Source organism: Haliotis rubra, unplaced genomic scaffold, assembly GCF_003918875.1.
Source record: "Haliotis rubra isolate DU_JTF1 unplaced genomic scaffold, ASM391887v1 Scf247, whole genome shotgun sequence".
Lineage (NCBI taxonomy): Eukaryota > Metazoa > Mollusca > Gastropoda > Lepetellida > Haliotidae > Haliotis > Haliotis rubra.
The window spans coordinates 665684-679762 of NW_025766525.1; the positions used below are offsets into that span (position 1 = coordinate 665684).

The 14079-nt window shown below is 40.8% G+C and overlaps 1 protein-coding gene and 1 long non-coding RNA gene across 2 annotated transcripts in view; one reads left to right on the forward strand and one right to left on the reverse strand.

The window, feature by feature from the left end:
• LOC124279147 (activating signal cointegrator 1 complex subunit 3-like) overlaps positions 1–14079 on the reverse strand; it is a 294552-nt gene that overhangs the window by 43753 nt on the left and 236720 nt on the right.
• On the forward strand, positions 27–1805 carry LOC124279151. Its single transcript, XR_006899305.1, has 2 exons — positions 27–633; positions 677–1805. It is a non-coding gene; the product is annotated as an uncharacterized LOC124279151 (long non-coding RNA).

The following is a 14079-nucleotide window of genomic DNA, read 5'->3' on the forward strand; positions in this document are numbered from 1 at the left end:
TGTGACAAATCAGGAGGACCTCGGTGCAAGAAAGTGTTTCACTTTCTCTCATGAACTCACTTGAAGCCTTCATTATGTTCATATTTTGACAGTTTCCAAGACAACAAGACCATCCAACACTGTATTGCCAGCTACTGTAGTACAACTGAACTCACTCACTCACCCAAGCAGCCGTTGTAGCCATCCATTCATAGAAGAAAGTGAGAAAAATATCTTAATCTGTGTATATATTTTTACAATCTCACTAAAGGGGGATGATTCACTTGGACAGCGGCACCTATCTATGTGTGGATCTGAGACTGCTTCAAAGGAAGGTCAAGTGAAGTGAACCCTGAGTGTACTCTGACCTGCAAGGTCCTTGAGACAATCACATATCAGCTTTCTATAATATAAACAGATTCACCTTCATATCTGTACCACCATGCTTTGGATTCAGATCTCCAACAGTATATTGGATTTCAACATACAGAAATCAGATATGCTTGTCTGGTTCACTTTCAGGTAGTGAGACATGAGAGACTGTCAGAGTATTACCTGATGCGAAAGTGCATCAGTTATATGTTGGTGTTGTGGGATCTTCACAAGAACAGGTATCAGGCCTATGTTGGTGTCATGAGATCTTCACTAGAACAGGTGTCAGGCATATGTTGGTGTGAAGGAATCTTCACTATAACAGGTGTCAGGCCTATGTTGGTGTCGTGAGATCTTCACTAGAAAAGGTGTCAGGCCTAGGTTGGTGTTATGGCATCTTCACTATGAACAGGTATCAGGCCTATGTTGGTGTGTGGGATCTTCACTAGAACAGGTGTCAGGCCTAGGTTGGTGTCATGGCATCTTCACTAGAACAGGTTTCAGGCCTATGTTGGTGTTGTGGGATCTTCACTAGAACAGGTGTCAGGCCTATGTTGGTGTTGTGGGATCTTCACTAAAACAGGTGTCAGGCCTATGTTGGTGTGGTGGGATCTTCACTAGAACAGGTGTCAGGCCTATGTTGCTGTCATGAGATCTTCACTTGAACAGGTGTCAGGCCTAGGTTGGTGTCGTGAGATCTTACTAGAACAGGTGTCGTGCCGATGTTGGTGTTGTGAGATCTTCACTAGAACAGGTGTCAGGCCTAGGTTGGTGTCGTGAGATCTTCACTAGAACAGGTGTCAGGCCTAGGTTGGTGTTGTGAGATCTTCACTAGAACAGGTGTTAGGCCTAGGTTGGTGTTGTGAGATCTTCACTAGAACAGGTGTCATGCCTAGGTTGGTGTTGTGAGATCTTCACTTGAACAGGTGTCAGGCCTATGTTGGTGTTGTGAGATCTTCACTAGAACAGGTGTCAGGCCTAGGTTGGTGTTGTGAGATCTTCACTAGAACAGGTGTCAGGCCTAGGTTGGTGTTGTGAGATCTTCACTAGAACAGGTGTCAGGCCTAGGTTGGTGTTGTGAGATCTTCACTAGAACAGGTGTCACATATAAGTTACAGATCTAAGTTTAATATGATTGAACTTTCAAGATGAGTTCATTAAATATCAAGCCTGAAAAGTAACTTCATAACACAGTGTTATTCAAAATTGCCAGTGTGAAATAGGTCCTGAGACAGCTAAGATAAGACTCTGAGTTGTAGGAGGCAATATATTTAGTTTCTCTTGTTACTTCATGTTGTTTTTTCCTTTCATATTCCATGTTTCACCAAATTGAGTGCAATCATTTGTACAAATTACTTTCAAGAGACCTGACCTCATGTTAAAGTATTTTCTTAATGTTTTATTTGTTCTTCCATTGTTTTCAGTGTTTTTCTAAATAAAGATGTGAAAAATCATATACATTTTTCATACTAATTAACACATATAAATAGTACCTACAAAACATATTTTTAACTGACTGACTGAGTTTAGTTTTATGCCGCTTTTAGCAATATTTTGACGGGGGGACACACACTGTATCCATGTGGGGAATTGAACCCAGGTCTTTGGCGTGACAGGTGAACTCCTTAACCACTAGGCTACCTCATCGCCCCATATCTTTAAGAAGATAATCAAGCACAAACAATACTATGGCATCTTACAGTTTTGTGACATACCTGCCAACTCTCATGCCTTTGGCTTGAGACTCACACTTGTATTATAATAATAATAATAAGTTAGGCTTTCTACAGTGCCTTAATCCTGAAAACTGCTCAAAGGCGCTTAGTTGCATGCTCTCTAGAACATGAGGGTTTTCAGTTCAGATCTGAAACTTGTGATGTTAGAATTGTCACGTAAGTAGGCTGGAAGATGGTTCCAAAACACATCTCCTGCTTTGCAGAATGATCTATCTCTGTGTGTGACAGTACAAGTGACAGTACAAGTGACAGGGACATTAACTGAGAGTGTGGACATAGATCGTAATGTCTTCCTTGGCTGATAGGGGGTGATGAGCTCCTGGATGTACTCTGGAGCAAGGCCATTTAGCGCTTTGAAGACAAACAATAGGAGTTTGAATTCAATCGTCTCCCTGATTGGTAGCCAATGTAGTTCATGTCACGCTCTCGCAACAAACCAACGAATCTCACGCCAAACTGGGTTAATCATTTTGACTACTTAAAATCACAAAAATAGGTCTGAATACATTATTTTCAGTGACTTTCCTGAGAAGGGAATTTGTATTTCTGTGTTGACACCCTGGACCCTGTCGGGGCCTGCGTCACTGGGACTCCAGCATCTCAAGCTTTCTTCTCTCTCTGGGTTGGAAGCTCTGATTGTGACTTCCCTCTGGGACACAAGCACTACGTACCAGGTACCAATTCTTCCCAACATTCGACAGAGTGACACAAGCACTACATACCAGGTGCCAAATCTTCCCAACATTCGACAGAGTGACACAAGCACTACATACCAGGTGCCAATTCTTCCCAACATTCGACAGAGTGACACAGGCACTACGTACAAGGTACCAATTCTTCCCAACATTCAACAGAGTGACACAAGCACTACATACCAGGTGCCAATTCTTCCCAACATTCGACAGAGTGACACAAGCACTACATACCAGGTGCCAATTCTTCCCAACATTCGACAGAGTGACACAAGCACTACGTACCAGGTGCCAATTCTTCCCAACATTCGACAGAGTGACACAAGCACCACGCACTCAGGTACCAATTCTTCCCAACATTCGACAGAGTGACACAAGCACTACATACCAGGTGCCATTACGACAGAGTGACACAAGGTATCAGTTCTTCCCAACATTCGACAGAGTGACACAAGCACTACATACCAGGTGCCAATTCTTCCCAACATTCGACAGAGTGACACAAGCACTACATACCAGGTGCCAATTCTTCCCAACATTCGAGAGTGACACAAGCACTACAGTGCCAACACAAGCACAACAATCGACAGAGTGACACAAGCACTACATACCAGGTGCCAATTCTTCCCAACATTCGACAGAGTGACACAAGCACTACGTACTCCAGGTACCAATTCTTCCCAACATTCAACAGAGTGACACAAGCACTACGTACCAGGTACCAATTCTTCCCAACATTCAACAGAGTGACACAAGCACTACATACCAGGTGCCAATATTTTTTCCAACATTCGACAGAGTGACATAAGCATTACGTACAAGGTACCAATTCTTCCCTACATTCGACAGAGTGACACAAGCACTACGTACCAGGTACCAATTCTTCCTAACATTCGACAGAGTGACACAAGCACTACGTACCAGGTACCAATTCTTCCCAAGAATCGACAGAGTGACACAAGCAATGGTACTAGGGACGTATTCTGTCCACAATTAACACAGAGACAAGCATGGGGTACTGGGGACTTTTTCTGTCCACAATTTATACGGAGACAAGCATGGAAACATACTCAAGAATCTCCCCACAGACACAAGGATGGGGTACTGGGAATCCAACTGTGTATAAGAATCTCCACACAGACACAAGCATGGGGTACTGGGAAACCAACCAAATTTATTCCTGCACCCATTCTGCCTGACAGGGGTGCCCAGTGGGTCCGGCTCTATCACTTGGTTAATTGTAGTGAGTGAGTTTAGTTTTACACTGCACTCAGCAATATTCCAGCTCTATGGCGGAGGTCTGTAAATAATTGAGTCTGGACCAGACAATCCAGTGATCAACAGCATGAGTGGTTGATTGTAAAGCAGCATGCTGCAACTGTGTGATGTGCTGCGACACATTGGGTGATTTACAGATGACATCATATAGCTGGAATATTGTGATGATAAAGAACAAAGAAAGCCAATGTTCCTTTTCTTGGTTTACGATGATCTGTCATTGCAAGACAAATTTCAACAAACTGATATTTGACCTTCAGAAAGAGTTGGATGGGAGGCACAATGAAACCTGTCATTGATTCTTTACTATGGATCCAGAAATGATGGCATTCACAGAGGCCTGTTATGATGTAAGTTTGTCAAATCTACTTTGTTGTGAGGATGAACTCAAGAACGTCAGGTTCATCAGCAGACAATTAAGAGTCGGTATAGCAGCAAGTTGTCAATATTCAATATTGTCCGCTGTATCCGCTCTGCCAATAGTACTGCACCAATAGATCTCATTATCGCTCAACCATTAACAAAACAGTATGTACAAACTTGTCCCAGTGTCTGCAGCAGCAGCAGCTTTATGATCATTTCCATTAAGAAATAAATCAATCATTCATGTGGGAAGAGAAAACCGCAAAATTCTCAGGATCACTCAAGTGTGGACAACCTTCACCTTCAATAGATTATTTCGTGCTGCTTCAATGGTTTGCCGAGTGCAGTAACCATTTGGAGAGCAGATCGAACTGTGCAGCTAGCAACTGGCTAAATATTGATGTTGAAGACTCTCCTTCCCAGTGGCCTGACAACATCTTAATGGTCTGGTGATATGATGTTCAATGAGTGTCACACCTCTTGATCGTCAGTACATACTTGAGGGTCATGATGGGATATACTGTTCGGAGTAAAACAACTACAAAAATATTGTTGATATATAAGAAACAGAGAATATATATTATAATGATAAAAAAGTGCACAAAAGAAACTTTTATGCATTAAATGTTACAGAAAATCTTTATCAGGACAAAATCACAGAAAAAGTCATATACATTTGTATAAGTAAAAAAAGGAGGCAGTGTTTGGTACTGGCAAAACACAAATTGTAATGAAAGCACAAACAGTGTCACGTTTTGCTGCACATGTTCTGCAATTGCTTAGATATGACTTTGAAATTTAGATTCACTTGACAGTTGGCCCACTCTGAGTGTGTAACTCACTAGGTGGAAACAATCCTAATTAGTATACAAAGGCAGAGAAGTATACTACTGACTGAGACCTCTCTCCTCAGGACCCTCATTCTCAGTTCACACGGCCTATGAATGTCAACTGTTGGGAATGCACTATTCAAGGGGAATTGTAATTAATTTATATCACTACCCAATTACCCTTTACATATTGAGTGACTGCTTATTGTAAACTTAATGATTCAAATTCTCATCATTGTGTTGATTCTATCTTATATGAAGACTATTTTAAGCTATCCATAAAGCTTGTTTATACTTAATGCATGCATCATCAGAAAACTTGCTGAATAAGCTGTTATACGAAAGAATTACATGATGTCCCTTGTGTACATCAATGGCATCTAATATATGGAAAGTGTTATCTGAGCATGTCGAGTGATTCAGTGAGGATGTTTATATTTTATATTTCATAATATCACAATAATACCACACTCAGCCATGTGGAGAAACGTCAAAGTTATACATTTCTTAATTTGATAGTTTGATAGTACGTCAACATTAATGTGTAAGCAGATACTGAATTAGACCATTTCAGACAATGTATACATGGAATACCTTCCTTCTAAGCACCATAAGAAAATGGATCAATGAATATAGTACAGACCATTCATTCAGCAGTTGTGCAACGTCAATGACATATGCCTTCACAAACATTAGATTTGTTCTGGTGCTAACGCACAAGACAAAAGTTCATTCATTCAACATTTATGAGAGAAGAAGCAAACAGAAAGGCATACAAATAAATATCATATAAAACACTCACGAAACATTGCGTATGATACCAGCAGACGTTGGCACAAGTACAATGATGAAACCACTCATCCATATAAACTCTATTCCACCTGGTAATCATATTAACACCAATATAGAATATCAGTACCACATTTGTTTTTTCATTTTATTGCTTTGCTGAGTGTGTCAGGGCAGCATGCATGAAAGCCTTACATATACCATCCCAGCAAAAACACAACTAGTTACTGCAGTTTCAGCCCAACCTCAAAATGGGTGTTCCGTGAGATCTTCTGTGGGTAACCTGCATTGATACTGAGGATTGAAAGTACTTGGAGGTCGGTACACGGCAACACCTGAAGGAAGTTGGCATTGACTGTTGGCAAGTCTTCAAATCAGTGATGGCGTTTGTTATGAAGGTTTATAGTACGCAGTTGTGAGGTCCCTCAATCAGCTGTGTTCAACTCCTGTTCAGGTGTGTTCAACTCCACTGTACCTGTTCAGTCCCTCAATCAGCTGTGTTCAACTCCACTGTACCTGTTCAGTCCCTCAATCAGCTGTGTTCAACTCCACTGTACCTGTTCAGTCCCTCAATCAGGTGTGTTCAACTCCACTGTACCTGTTCAGTCCCTCAATCAGGTGTGTTCAACTCCACTGTACCTGTTCAGTCCCTCAATCAGGTGTGTTCAACTCCACTGTACCTGTTCAGTCCCTCAATCAGCTGTGTTCAACTCCACTGTACCTGTTCAGCCCCTCAATCAGGTGTGTTCAACTCTTGTGTATATGTTCAGCCCCTCAATCAGCTGTGTTCAACTCCACTGTATATGTTCAGTCCCTCAATCAGGTGTGTTCAACTCCACTGCACCTGTTCAGCCCCTCAATCAGGTGTGTTCAACTCCACTGTACCTGATCAGCCCCTCAATCAGGTGTGTTCAACTCTTGTGTATATGTTCAGCCCCACAATCAGCTGTGATCAACTCCTGTGTATATGTTCAGCCCCACAATCAGCTGTGATCAACTCCTGTGTATATGTTCAGCCCCACAATCAGCTGTGATCAACTCCTGTGTATATGTTCAGCCCCACAATCAGCTGTGATCAACTCCTGTGTATATGTTCAGCCCCACAATCAGCTGTGATCAACTCTTGTGTATATGTTCAGCCCCACAATCAGCTGTGATCAACTCCTGTGTATATGTTCAGCCCCCAATCAGCTGTGATCAACTCCTGTGTATATGTTCAGCCCCACAATCAGCTGTGATCAACTCTTGTGTATATGTTTAGGGATCAATTCACACATACACATATACACAGCTGATTGTATATAAAATACAATGTATAATACAATATGATATAATGTGTTTTTGTCTTTCAAAGTTAAGTTGAAAAGCATATCTCTTGACCTTGGCTCATTCATTCTATAAAAAATGTAAACACTAAAACGAAACAATTCTGACTACAATCCATCATGATGAGAAGAATCTGATAGGAACTACCTGACATTTTACCAAGTGCCAAGAAGATGACATTTTCAAACAAGCAGGAATCTGTGGAAACGATCTCCATGAGATGCTTCTCAGGGCATCCTGAGATAACGTACAAATATACCCCTACATCATCTTGGGATAAAGGTTTTTGAAGTTTTTCATGAGAAATTACTTCATCATTACAAGATGCCTGCTTATAAACCCCTCAGGGCTATGGTGGAAGTCAAGTTTTAGATGAAGAGCTACCAATGTCACCAGTAGAAACATATATCCTACAGCACTACCTTCCTACAACTACAAATACTCCATCTGCTTGTTGGGAAAACATAAAACAAATGCAGAATAATGATGCTATTTCCTTTATCCTTACAAATTTGGCTGACTGCCCTTCCAATTGATCCATCATCTACTGCAGGTAGGCGAGTTGGCCCGTTGACAAACTGAACACCCCTTGTGTTTCCACAGAATTACTCTGCCTTGAGCTTTCACATATAATCTTGGTGCTTCCATAGCCAACTGAAGGAGAGGGGTTTTACGAAGGCTTTGATGGGAGGATTTTTTTACATGAGGCTTTGGAAATAAAATGGGAGGGAGTTTTATACTGTCCAAACTTAGTTTGAGTCAGGATAATAAAAAGGTATTTGTTTATACTACAAGTTTCATATACTGTCCAATCAGTCTTATCCCTTTGTTTATACTACAGGTTTCACATACACTTCAATCAGTTTTATCCCTTTGTTTATACTACAGGTTTCACATACATTTCAATCAGTCTTATCCCTTTGTTTATACTAAGGTTTGATTGTCAATCAGTCCCTTACTAACGTAACCTTAGTGTAATGTTAAAGAATGGGAGTTAAGGTTAACCTTAGTAAAGGTTGAACCCGTGAAGCTCCGGGTTAATCTTCAGTAACCCATGTTTGTCGTAAGAGGCGACTAACGGGATCGGGTGGTCAGACTCGCTGACTTGGTTGACACATGTCATCGGTTACCAGTTGTGCTGATCGATGCTCATGTTGTTGATCACTGGATTGTCTGGTCCAGCTCGATTATTTACAGACCGCCGCCATACAGCTGGAATATTGCTGAGTGCGGCGTAATACTAAACTCACTCACTTAGTAAAGGTTGCTTCGTGAATGTAGGCGTGTTATTGCTGCAGCAAGGATCCATCAGCTTCCTCACATGAGGGTACAAAGATGTTCCCTCCTGAATCAAACCCTCCTATCTCCTGTCACTGGATGAAACCAGACTCGCTTCAGTATCTGCCTCAACAAACTGATTCTCTGAACAAAATATACCCATCCCCCAACAAACGAAGATGAGCCCTCCCTTCACTGAGTGCATGTTTACATTATCGTCCATAATAACGGTGATATAGTTCTTCCCTATCAACTGCTCAGGGTGAACATGATGGGGCTTGTTGTGTTTCGCTTAAGGGGCATTTGTGAATGGCTGCTATACACTATATAACATTCTGTACATTGGTTCTACTTCCATAAATATTCTACAGTAATCCCATCTAGTTAGATTCACAGCATGTAGAAATGTCAATATACGTGAAGTCTGTCAAGGCTGGAAGGTTCCTGTGTCCCACACAGACGAAAGAGGCATTAAGAGTGGCTTATATCTCTAAAATATTACTACTGCATATTGTTACATACACATGTTCTGAGCTGAATATCATGAGATAATTACATGGCATAACCACACAAATAACACTACATTTGTAACAGAGAGGGGACCCAATGTGTGTTGATAACTAGGACAGATTTTTCAAGTTATTTTCACAATTTCAAAAAAAGGTGTATTTCTTCAAAAGTGAAAAACTGCCCTTACATACCCTGATCCCTTTTGGAATGAATCCCAATACCAGGACCTTTCAAAACACAAGCTTCAAAAATAGACATTTTTTCCTTTTTAAACAATTTGGTAGACAATCTGTTTCCAGGGAACATGCATCAGCTGGTAGCCCTGTGGATGAGAGGTAGAGAAGTCCAGCCAGCTGGTTGCCAGCCAACCTGTAGACGACCAGCAGCATCTACCTTAACATCAGCTGACAAGAGTGAACTACTAACACCATAAAGCAGCTAAAAATAACACACCTTGATTTAATCGCTGCCTAACATCTGCAACTCTGGGATGATAACTTACGCGAGTTCCAGTGCTGGAGATCAAAGGCCTAGGTGATACAACAGAGTGGGTGATACAACAGAGAGGGTGATACAACTATACAGACACGATATTCCCACAATGAGACTTATTGTTTGCTTCATAGAACATAGAACAGTTGCAGGAGAGACAACTGTCAGTACTTGATGGTTGTTTAATACTGTAGTCATGGATCAGATCCAGATATAGAACATAGAACACAGAACACAGAACATAGAACAGCTACGGGAGAGACAACTGTCAGTCCTTGATGGTTGTTTAATACTGTAGTCATGGATCAGATCCAGATATAGAACATAGAACACAGCACATAGAACACAGAACATAGAACAGTTGCAGGAGAGACAACTGTCAGTACTTGATGGCTGTTTAATGCTGTAGTCATGGTCATGGATCAGATCCAGATATAGAACATAGAACATAGAACACAGAGACATAGAACAGCTTTGCTACAGGAGAGACAACTGTCAGTACTGGATGGTTGTTTAATGCTGTAGTCATGGATCAGATCCAGATAGAACATAGAACATAGAACACAGAACAGCTACAGGAGAGACAACTGTCAGTACTTGATGGTTGTTTAATGCTGTAGTCATGGATCAGATCCAGATATAGAACATAGAACACAGAACAGCTACAGGAGAGACAACTGTCAGTACTGGATGGTTGTTTAATGCTGTAGTCATGGATCAGATCCAGATATAGAACATAGAACATAGAACACAGAACATAGAACAGGAGAGACAACTGTCAGTACTGGATGGTTGTTTAATGCTGTAGTCATGGATCAGATCCAGAACATAGAACACAGAACAGAACAGTCATGGATCAGATCCAGATATAGAACATAGAACATAGAACATAGAACATAGAACAGGAGAGACAACTGTCAGTGCTGGATGGTTGTTTAATGCTGTAGTCATGGATCAGATCCAGATATAGAACATAGAACACAGAACAGCTACAGGAGAGACAACTGTCAGTGCTGGATGGTTGTTTAATGCTGTAGTCATGGATCAGATCCAGATATAGAACATAGAACACAGAACAGCTACAGGAGAGACAACTGTCAGTGCTGGATGGTTGTTTAATGCTGTAGTCATGGATCAGATCCAGATATAGAACATAGAACATAGAACAGAACATAGAACAGCTACGGGAGAGACAACTGTCAGTGCTGGATGGTTGTTTAATGCTGTAGTCATGGATCAGATCAGATCCAGATATAGAACAGCTACAGGAGAGACAACTGAACATAGAACATAGAACATAGAAACACAGAACAGCTAGTCATGGAGAGACAACTGTCAGTAGCTGGATGGTTGTTTAATACTGTAGTCATGGATCAGATCCAGATAGAACATAGAACAGAACAGCTCACAGGAGAGACAACTGAACATAGAACACAGAACAGCAGCTACAGGAGAGACAACTGTCAGTGCTGGATGGTTGTTTAATGCTGTAGTCATGGATCAGATCCAGATATAGATATAGAACATTGAACATAGAACATAGAACATAGAACACAGAACAGCTACGGGAGAGACAACTGTCAGTACTGGATGGTTGTTTAATGCTGTAGTCATGGATCAGATCCAGATATAGAACATAGAACATGGATCAGATCCAGATATAGAACATAGAGAACACATAGAACAACTGTCAGTACTGGAGAACACAGAACAGCTACAGAACAGGAGACAACTGTCAGTACTGGATGGTTGTTTAATGGCTGTAGTCATGGATCAGATCCAGATATAGAACATAGAACACAGAACATAGAACACAGAACAGACATAGAACATAGAACAGTCTGGAGACAACCGTCACATACTGAGAGACAGACTGTCAGTGCATAGGATGAACATTGTTTACGGAGGAGACAACTGTCTGTATGGTTCATGGATCAGATCCAGATATAGAACATAGAACATAGAACAGCTACAGGAGACAAGAACAGATATAACTGTCAGAACATAGAACATGAACATAGTGCTGGACAATGGTTGTTTAATGCTGTAGTCATGGATCAGATCCAGATATAGAACATAGAACACACAGAACAGCTACAGGAGAGACAACTGTCAGTGCTGGATGGTTGTTTAATGCTGTAGTCATGGATCAGATCCAGAATATAGAACATAGAAGACAACTGTCACAGAACAGAACATTACATAGAACAGCTACAGGAGAGACAACAGTACTGGATGGTTGTTTAATACTGTAGTCAGATCAGATCCAGGATGGTTGAACAGTCAGAACATTTACATAGAACAGTAGTGTTTAATGGAGTCATGGATCAGATCCAGATATAGAACATAGAACATAGAACAGAACATAGAACAGAACATGGATCAGATCCAGCTACAGGAGACAACTGTCAGTACTGGATGGTTGTTTAATACTGTAGTCATGGATCAGATCATGGATCAGATCCAGATATAGAACATAGAACATAGAACATAGAGAACACAGAACAGCTACAGGAGAGACAACTGTCAGTACTGGATGGTTGTTTAATGCTGTAGTCATGGATCAGATCCAGATATAGAACATAGAACACAGAACAGCTACAGGAGAGACAACTGTCAGTACTGGATGGGTTTAATGAACTGTAGTCATTGTTTAATACTGTAGTCATGGATCAGGAGATCAACTGATATAGAACAGAACAGAACATAGAACATAGAACATAGAACACAGAACAGCTACGGGAGAGACAACTGTCAGTGCTGGATGGTTGTTTAATGCTGTAGTCATGGATCAGATCCAGATATAGAACATAGAACACAGAACAGCTACATAGGGGAGAGACAACTGTCAGTACTGGATGGCTGTTTAATGCTGTAGTCATGGATCAGATCCAGATATAGAACATAGAACATAGAACATTGAACACAGAACATAGACATAGAACATAGAACAGCTACAGGAGAGACAACTGTCAGTACTTGATGGTTGTTTAATGCTGTAGTCATGGATCAGATCCAGATATAGAACATAGAACATAGAACAGCTACAGGAGAGACAACTGTCAGTACTGGATGGTTGTTTAATACTGTAGTCATGGATCAGATCCAGATATAGAACATAGAACAGCTACAGGAGACACAACTGTCAGTGCTGGATGGTTGTTTAATGCTGTAGTCATGGATCAGATCCAGATATAGAACATAGAACATAGAACATAGAATATAGAACATCTATGGGAGAGACAACTGTCAGTACTTGATGGCTGTTTAATACTGTAGTCATGGATCAGATGGTGTTTAAGTTCAACAACTGAATCCTACCAATGCTTACTATCTGTCACCAAGAGTAAATAAATCTACACAACTGTAATCATAACAACAGAGTTTCAGAAACTTTTGACAAGGGTGCTACAGTCAAGTAATTCTGGAGAATGAATGTACCCGGTAATTAATATGAACAAATTCTTTGAACATCTATGCTGAAATGAAGCAGGCATTTGTTATCTAAACTGTTGCCAGTCATGTTTACCAAAACCTAAAAACCTATGCGTCTGTACGGAATTTAGCGGAACAAGGTCTTCTTTGAGGGAAGAAAAACAATTACAAATGCAAGATATTCCACACAGAGTTTCCCCGGCTGCCATCTTGTCGGGTGTGTAAGCTCCACACAGGGTTCTCACGCCCCAGCTCTGACACAGTGTTGCAGGAGACAGAAATACAGGTTCTGTGTGTGATGATGCTACTGTGTCATTGTCCTATCTCGGCACATCCTGCACCACACAGCAGTCACACTAGATACACAAGCTGCGGCCACAGACTAGACTTACAAGAAATTCAAGAGTTGAGAGGTACAATCATCATACAGGAACTGGCTTTCAACAAATTGTTGAAACTTCCAAACTACAGTCATCAATGAATAATGTAAGAGATAGGAATTTCTGACATGTCTGGTGGAAACTTGTCTTTTGTATTTGCAGTTAGACACTAAAACTACATCCTCCAGAATTCAAGTGCATTTTCTTCCAATTTTAGAGAAATGATGAAAAGTGCTTACGTATATATACTGATATTAGTTCCCCAGTGAAAAGATAAAGATACTGTGCACAAAAATAGTTTCCCATGACAGGAGATCTGATATTTCCTAGACGATAATAACGTCTTGCTAAATAAAAATATGACAAGAAAGATGAAAATTCAGAAGAAATATACAGAATATTGCTACAATCTTGAAAACAGAACTATTGAAATGAACAAATTGGACAGGAGCCAAAGATATAAACATCATACGATCCCAAGTGCAGCAGTTCAAAACATATCATGATGTAAAGATCAAGTCTAAAACATTCTGAAGAAGATACAGAAGGCAACACCAGGTGAGTGAGTGAGTGAGTGAGTGAGTGAGTGAGTGAGTGCGTGAGTGATTCAGTGAGTGAG